Source organism: Elephantulus edwardii, unplaced genomic scaffold, assembly GCF_000299155.1.
Source record: "Elephantulus edwardii isolate Elephantulus edwardi_28Jun2011 unplaced genomic scaffold, EleEdw1.0 scaffold00043, whole genome shotgun sequence".
Classification (NCBI taxonomy): Eukaryota; Metazoa; Chordata; class Mammalia; order Macroscelidea; family Macroscelididae; genus Elephantulus; species Elephantulus edwardii.
In genome coordinates this window covers 5,193,719-5,201,839 of record NW_006399793.1, presented here as the reverse complement: position 1 = coordinate 5,201,839, position 8,121 = coordinate 5,193,719, and positions in this window count along the sequence as shown.

The following is an 8,121-nucleotide window of genomic DNA, read 5'->3' as shown; positions in this document are numbered from 1 at the left end:
CAAACCTTTTCCTGAGATGGTTTTGAAATTCGAGTGGGATACTGAAGATCAAATTTTGATTCCCATGGACTTGATTTAATTTTCCTCAACTTCACCTTGAACTTGCATATGAGTAGTTGGTGGTCTGTGCCACAATCAGCACCCGGCCTGGTTTTCACTGCTGATATTGAGCTTCTCCACTGAGTCTTTCCACAAATGCAATCAATTTGATTCCTATGCATACCATCAGGTGAGATCCATGTGTATAGCCTGCGTTTATAATCTAGCTATCAACATTTTGAGGTAGTGGATAGACTTGTAAGAACACGAAGTCTAGAGTAAACTTGTTGTTATTACGTACTGTTGAGTTGACTATGACTCACAGTGACCCTACAAGCAGTATATTTAAACTCTTCCCTAATTCTGTGCCATCCTCTAGTCTTGGACACATTTGAGCCTACTTATTTAACTGTTGAGTCAATCTATCTCTCTTCATGGTCTTCTCTTCTTTTGTTAATCCTACACCTTCCAAGGACTGGCCCCTCCTAACCATGTATTCAAGGTATGCCGGACAAAATTTCACTTTCCTTACCTTCAAGGAATGCCCTCTCACACATTTTTCTAAGACATATTTGTCCTTTTCAGACCCTGGAATATTCAACATTCACACAACTCAAAACACCACAACTCCTCTTCTATCATTCTTATTCATTGTCCATCTTTCAGATGCATAGTGCACAACTGAGAAGAACAAGGCTTGAGTCAGGTGTACCTTAGTGTTCAAACAGACATCTTGCTCTTAAGCACTTTGGAGAGATGTTCTTGAAAGCAGACTTATGCAATGCAATATGTTTCCTGATCTTCTGACTGTTGGTACCAAGAATGTGGATTATGGATTCAAGGAAGATTAAATAATTGAAAATTCTAATCCTCTCTTTTCTCTCTTCTCCATCTATCATGATATTGCCTCTTTGCCTGGTGGTAAGGATTGTTGTTTTCTTGATCTTACTCATATTGAAGGCTTTATTTCTCTGCAACAAGCATTTCAAGTCCTCTTAACTTTCACTAAGCAAGGTGGTATCATTGCATAATGTAGGTTATCAATGGGTCTTCCTTTGATCCTGGTGTCACATTATTCTTCATAGAGTCCAGGTTGAATAGATATGGAGAAAGTATACAGTCTTGATACTCATGCACACCTTTCCTGTCTTTTAAACCGTGCACTGTTTCCTTGCTCTGTTTGTAGCACAACTTCTTGGTCTCAAGGTATAAGTTTCTCATGAACACAGTTAAGTGTTCTGTTATTCCCATTTTTCTCAGTGTTAGCCAGAATTGGTTATGATCTGTACAGTCAAATGCTTTTGCATAGCCAGTAATACACACATAGACAATCTTAAGGTATTTACTTTCTGACAAGACCCATCTGACATCAGCAATGATACCTCAATAATATGCCAAGGCTTCTTTTAAAACCAGCCTGGATTTCTGACAATCATATATGTACTGTTCTAACTCCCTTGAATGATCTTCAGCCAAGTTTTATTTGCATGTTATGTTAATGATATTATTCCCTAATTTTCACATTATGTTGGATCATTGGGGTTTGTTTTCTTGGGTTTTTTGTTGTTGCTGTTGTTATTGGTGGTGTTTTTTTTTTGTTTGTTTGGTTTTTTTTTTTGAGAATGGGAACAAATATCTTCCAGTCATTTGGCCAAACAGCTGTCCTCCAGATTTCCTAGCATAGTTCAGTGGTTATAGCTAGGGGTGCTTTTCTCTGTTCAAATATGTCAATTTGTATCCCATCAATTCCTGGGGCCTTATTTTTTTGCTAATGCCTTCAATAGAGCTTAATGTATTTTGATTACATGTTTAGTCAATTTCTGATTACATAATTTGGTGAAATGTTCAGTTTCCTCACCTTTGTCTTTAGTTGTTGGTGTACATATTTGAATAACATTTGTATCAACAGGTGTTACTAGTATGTATAAATAAAGTATCCTGTTACTCATGGTATTACACTTCGGCATAGACTGCCCCCCATCTCTGGCATAGACTTTGAAATAGTCTTTTTGACTGCAAATGTAAAGGTATTCTTAGCAATTTTTCATTCCCAGTATTTTAGATCATCTGAATCTTTGATTCAAAATGGCCAGTGCAAGTCCATCTCAAGTCACTAATGCTTAATATGTCAATTTTTTCACTTTCTGTTTCATTTTTGGCAACTTCCAATTTTACTACGTTCATGCTTAGTGCATCCTATGTTCCCATTATTAATAGATATTTGAAACAGTTTCTCCTTATTTTGATTATTGCAATATAAGAGAACTGCCTCTCAATATCAAGAAAACAAAGATTCTCACCATTGAACTGATAGGTAACATCATGATAGATAGAGAGGAGATCAAAACTGTCAGCCGCTTCATCTTACTTGCATACACGATTAACACCCTTGGAATCAGCAGTCAGGAAATAAGGAGATCCATTGCCCTGGGAAAAAAGCAGTTAGGGACCTCTCCAAATTATTGAGGGGTAATCATGTCAATTTAAGTATTAAGGTGCATCAGATTCGGGCCATAGTCTTTCTGATTGTTTGCTGAGAGCTGGACAATTAATAAGAATGACAGAAAGAGAATTGACATCTTTAAGCTGTGGTGTTGAAGGGCACTGAACATCCCATGGATGGTTGAGACAACAAACAAATATGTCTTGGAGACAGTAAAGCCAGAGTGCCCTTTGGAATCAAGTATGATGAGGCTTTGCTTCACATACTTTGGTCATGTTGCTAGGAGGTACTATTTGGAGAAGGTCATGATGCTGGGAAGTGTAGAGGGTCAGCAGAAGAGAGGAAGACCTCCAACCAGGTGGACTAACACAGTGCTGCAATGGGCTCTTGTGTGTCAGGAAGTGTGAAAATGCTGAAGGATAGAAAAAGGTTCAGATCTTTTGTTTATAGGGTTGTTACAAATTGTACTCAACTCAATGACACCTAACAATAGCAACAACAACAACCTCTAGTGCTATATCCAACAGTGTTCCTCTCTTGTTCATAGGATTTTCTAAGGTCTTTTATTCAGAAGTCAAATGTCAATCCTGCTTCTTCTTTTTATCTTAATCTGGAAGGTCTGCAGAAACCAGTTCACCATGTGAGATCCAGTTGACACCTGAAACCTCGTGTCATAGCTTCTAGCATCACAAGAATCCTATGAATCCTCTCAATAGAGCAAATGAAGTACTCTACTCTTAAGAGCAAACAATGAACAAGCAAACACACATCTACCAAAAATTCTAAAGTAAGCAGCAACATGCGGATTACCTCTAGGGTCAACAAATAGCAGAGAAGTATTACACCCCTAATAGCAAAACCACAAAGAAAAACAGCGTACAGTTAGTATAGCAGCCTTGGCTGGCTCAGAATGGGTTTATCTGTAAGAAGGTGCAGGCAGGATTCAAATTCTAGATTTTATTTGTTCTCTAGAACCTTACTGCTACTTAAACACTCTATGACTCAGTCTCTTAATTTATAAATCATTTGACCTCATATGCTTGTGACAGTTAAATGGTTTGTTAATCAAAACCAAATTCAGTACCATTGGGTTGTTTCTGAGTCATGGTGACTTTTTCTGAGGTTATTTGTGTCTTACAGGTGTGGGGGGAGAATATCTCATATTTCTCCCATAGAGCAAGTAGCAGATTTGAACCTTCTGGATAGCAGACAAGTTGTAACCTACTACACAGTTTAAAAAAACCCTTCAAACTCAATTGCAATTGAGTAAGAATCAAACTATAACTGACCTTCCAGGAGATATTCAGAGGCTGTAGGTTGCGCAGGAGGAAATTGACCATCTTTCTAGAGCTCCTTAAATGGATTACATATGTACCGCTTAGAACTGTGTTGCACATTGCAAGTAGTAGGGGGAAAAACTAAATTAATTATCAAAAATAGAAAAAAATAATGTAAAATGAAATGTATATGAACAATTGTCTAAAACATGATGTATATTAATTAAACATAATGCAAAGGAAATATATGAAAATCAATAAAAATATTTTTAAAAAATAGTAAGCACCAACATATTTCAGGCTACCAATATTTAGAAATTCGATGTTTAATTAATGTTTTATTTCTCCTTTCTAACTTCATTTGCTGATCTTCAGCCAAATTTATCTGCTGGATACATTTCTTTTAATGTATCCCTTCTTTGAGGGACTTTAAAATAAGAGGACTCTTTGTAGTTCCAGTGAAGGAAGCATAAAAGATATATATATATATGACTCACAGAAAGTAATTCTTTGTACTAATTCTGCAGCCAGAATTGCTTCTGTTTTCTCAGGGACCTTTCTACAAACCTGCAAGGGCTTTTGAAAAATTATTTTTCTAAGGATGAGAGGACAGAGAATCTTTGAAAATAGTTATAATAGTAATCAATATAGTTAAGATCACTTATTAGTATTATATGCTAGCCACTTTAAACAACATTACAATTCCCATTTTACAGATGAGGAAACTATGTACGGAGAGCTTAAATAACTAGCTTACAATCATATAATCAGAAAGAAGTGGAGCCGGAATGAAAATGTAGGAGCCAGAATGAAAATGTAATTAGTCTTTCTGTGGGTCAGACTGTACTCCACCATTCTTTTTATCATTGTTGTTAAGTGCCATTGAGTTGCCTGAAACTTATAGCAACCCTGTGTACAACAGCCTTAAAGCCTGCTCTATCCTTTGCCAATCTTATTGTCTCTGACACACCTATCCCCATAACCCCAGTGGCTGAATCAGGGTCTTCCCCTCCTGCGCTGTCCCTTCACCCTTCCAAGCATGATGCCCCTCTCCAAGGACTGATCCCACCTTGCAACATGTCCAAAGTATGTCAGACGAAGCTTCGGAATCCTTCCACCGTTATGACCAGTAAATATATAGCTAATATAAGTGACTTTAGAAATCTGTTTCTGTGATGTTGCATTACAAAACAAATAAACGTATTTCAGACAAAAATGTCAATCTTTGGTTTTATTCCAATTAATGAGTCAATCTCAATCTTTGTATTTATTTCAATTAATGAGCATCTGGTAACTTTACAGCACTAACAGTGAATCTCTTCCCCTAGCTGTTCTCTGACATTTCCAACTATTTGCAATCTTTTTACCTTTTATCCTTTTATAGCATTTATCCCTTGCCCATCTATCCATATTTTGTTTCCTATGTCCTACATTCTCTCTTTTCAGGGGTGGAGGGCCTGAGAGTGGAATGCCTTGCTTGCTTGCATGGCTTCTCTAAGAATTTGCAAACTCTACTTCATTCTCTTTTTAATTATTTTAAATTTATTTTAATGAAAGTTTACAGAGACTTTGGATTTCCATTTATTTATTGTTGCACTTTTCTCCCTGCCCCCCCCCAATTCGCTTTTCTCTTTGAAAGTAAAAGAAAAAAAATCTTTCATTGTTATTCAATCCCTCCCCCTAAGTCCACTCCACTGTGCTATCTTCATTCTGGACTCCTGTCATAACAATAATATCTAATCATATGTCCCTTTTAAACAATCCTCTCTCACATATGTTTCAATGCAATATACATTATGTATTCCCTCTTTCTCAGTCTCCCTCCACCCCTTATGTCAGTCCTCTTTTATAACACTGGCATTACGCCATATTTGTCCCTTTGTGACTCAGATATTTCACCCAGCATAATGTCCTCCAGGGTCACCCATTTTGTATAATATTGCATGAGTTCCTTGTTTTTCAATGCAGCATAGTATTCCATTGTGTGACTATACCAGAGCTTCTCTATCCATTCATTTGTTGATGGGGACTTGAGTTGTTTCCAACTCTTTGCTATTGTGAACAAAGCCGAAAAAAACATAGGTGTGCATGTATTTGTTTCTTTTACCCACCCAATTACTCACAAATATGGCAAAATGGGAGAACAAAGAATAGTATGGGACTTCACTCATTCATAGCTCTGCTTCTGCTGCATTAATACCATCAAAAACTTACTCTTAAGCAATAGTGTGAAAAACTGTTTTAGATCTACTGGGTTATTTTCATTTTAACTTTATTATGAAACTCAGCTGAGCTACTTATAGATGAGGAAATTGATATTTAAAGAGATTATGTTAGTTACTAATATCCTAGAGCTGCTAAGTAGTAGACCTAGAATTCAAATTCAGAATTTAATTCCTGAATAGGAATTCCTCAATTCCTAACTGATAAGTGATATAGTTCTGCCACTGTATAAGACATTGCACAGAAAAGTTATTGTTTATTGTGGTGATAAATCTGTACAAAATTATTTTAAGTTAGTCATTACAACTAAGTAAATTATTTGCAAAAGCCTAATAATTATGGATACTTTCAAAATAAACACATTTAAATGTAAAAAATGACTATATTGTTAAGCATTCATGTACATCTATAAAAAGTTTTTCTTAGAGCCCCTGTGGTTGTATGCAGGTGCTAACCATAAATGGAACACTGATAGGATCTGAGAGAAAGAATGCCATGCTCCAAGTGTGAGTAGGAAAGCCAAATATTACATTGATTCTGTCTCTGGGAAAAGTACATACTGTTATATTCCAGCACATCAAAATTTTCCAAAGATGTGCCTGGTGTCTTGGAATAAAGCCAGTGTGATTTTTCCTGCCATCTAAGTCTTGCTTCTTTGTAGGTCTTTTTGCCATGTTCATTATGTAAAGCGTAGCTCCCAGGCCCAGAATTGTGAGACTTTTCTCTTTTCCCACACAAAAGACAGCGCCCTCAACATGTCCAGAGCCTTGGAGATAGAACCAAAGTCTTGTTCCTTGATAGCTACTGGTCTGGATTTGTACAAGTATGTGAAAACTAGAACTGATACAGGAAAGTTGATCATATGCATCTATACTGCTCGCTAATTTGTTTCATTTTTATTCATTTATATTAAGACTCAAATCCAAACTTTTAGCTTATTTATTTTTGGCAGAAGAAATAATTTTGTTCTCTGTTTTTATGATTATACTTGCTACTCTAGGCCCAGACTATGAAAAAAAAATTATAATGTTGTGTTCAATTTCAATTACATTTTACTAATTCTTAGTTTTTTTAAATTTTTTTTTTGGTGTTTAAATGTATTAAATATATTTTTGAGGAATCAGTGCCTGGAGAAAGACCTGGTCCCTTGAGAAGAATATCATGCTTGAGAAAGGATTAAAGAGAAGGAAATGAATTGACACAGTGTCTGCAACAGTGGCCTCAAACCTAGTAATGATTGGGAGTGTGATTAGGGGGAGGCAGTAATCTTTTCTATTTTCAGAATTGACTGGATGCCACCTAAAGAAAACAAGAACAATCTCATTTACACCTGGGAAAATACTTTTAAACTCCTTGTAGACACATTGATTTTTCAATCCATTTAGAAATCAACAATTATAACTTCAACAAGTCAGTGAAAAAAAAAAGTTGATAGAACCACTGAAGAATACATAGCTATGATTTTGAAAATACTGTTATTTACTAAGTGTTGGTGATATTTATGTGCTTCTACTTTGTTGGACTCACATAATTAAGATTAGATAATTTGCAAAGGCAAGTTTCACAATGGTTGAGATATATAGATAGATAGCTATACACACACATATGTATATAATGACATACAAAAAATCAGAAAATTAAGTCATAATTGTTGTTGTTGTTGTGTTATATGCCGTCGAGTTGCTTGCGACTCATAGCAACCCTATGTACAACAGCCCTAAACTCCGCATTGCCCTGTGCAAATCGCACCGTCTCTGACACTCCCATCTCAAATATCACAGTCACTGAATCAATCCACCTCAGAGGGCCTTCCTCTCCTGTGCAGTCCCTCCACCCTCCCAAGCATGATGTCCCTCTCCAAGGACCGGTCTTTCCTCACAATATGTCCAAAGTATGTTAAATGGAGCCTCAGAATCCTTGCCTCCAAGGAGGCACCCGGTTTAACCCTCTCCAGGACAAAGCTATTTGTTTCCTAGCAGTCCATGGTATTCTCAATACTCTTCTCCAGCACTACAGCTCAAAGGCATCAATTCTCCTTCTATCCTCTTTGGTCATTGTCCAACTCTCTGATGCAGAACAAGTGATTGAGAAGACCATGGCTTGTATCAGATGCACCTTAGTCTCCAGAGAAACACCATT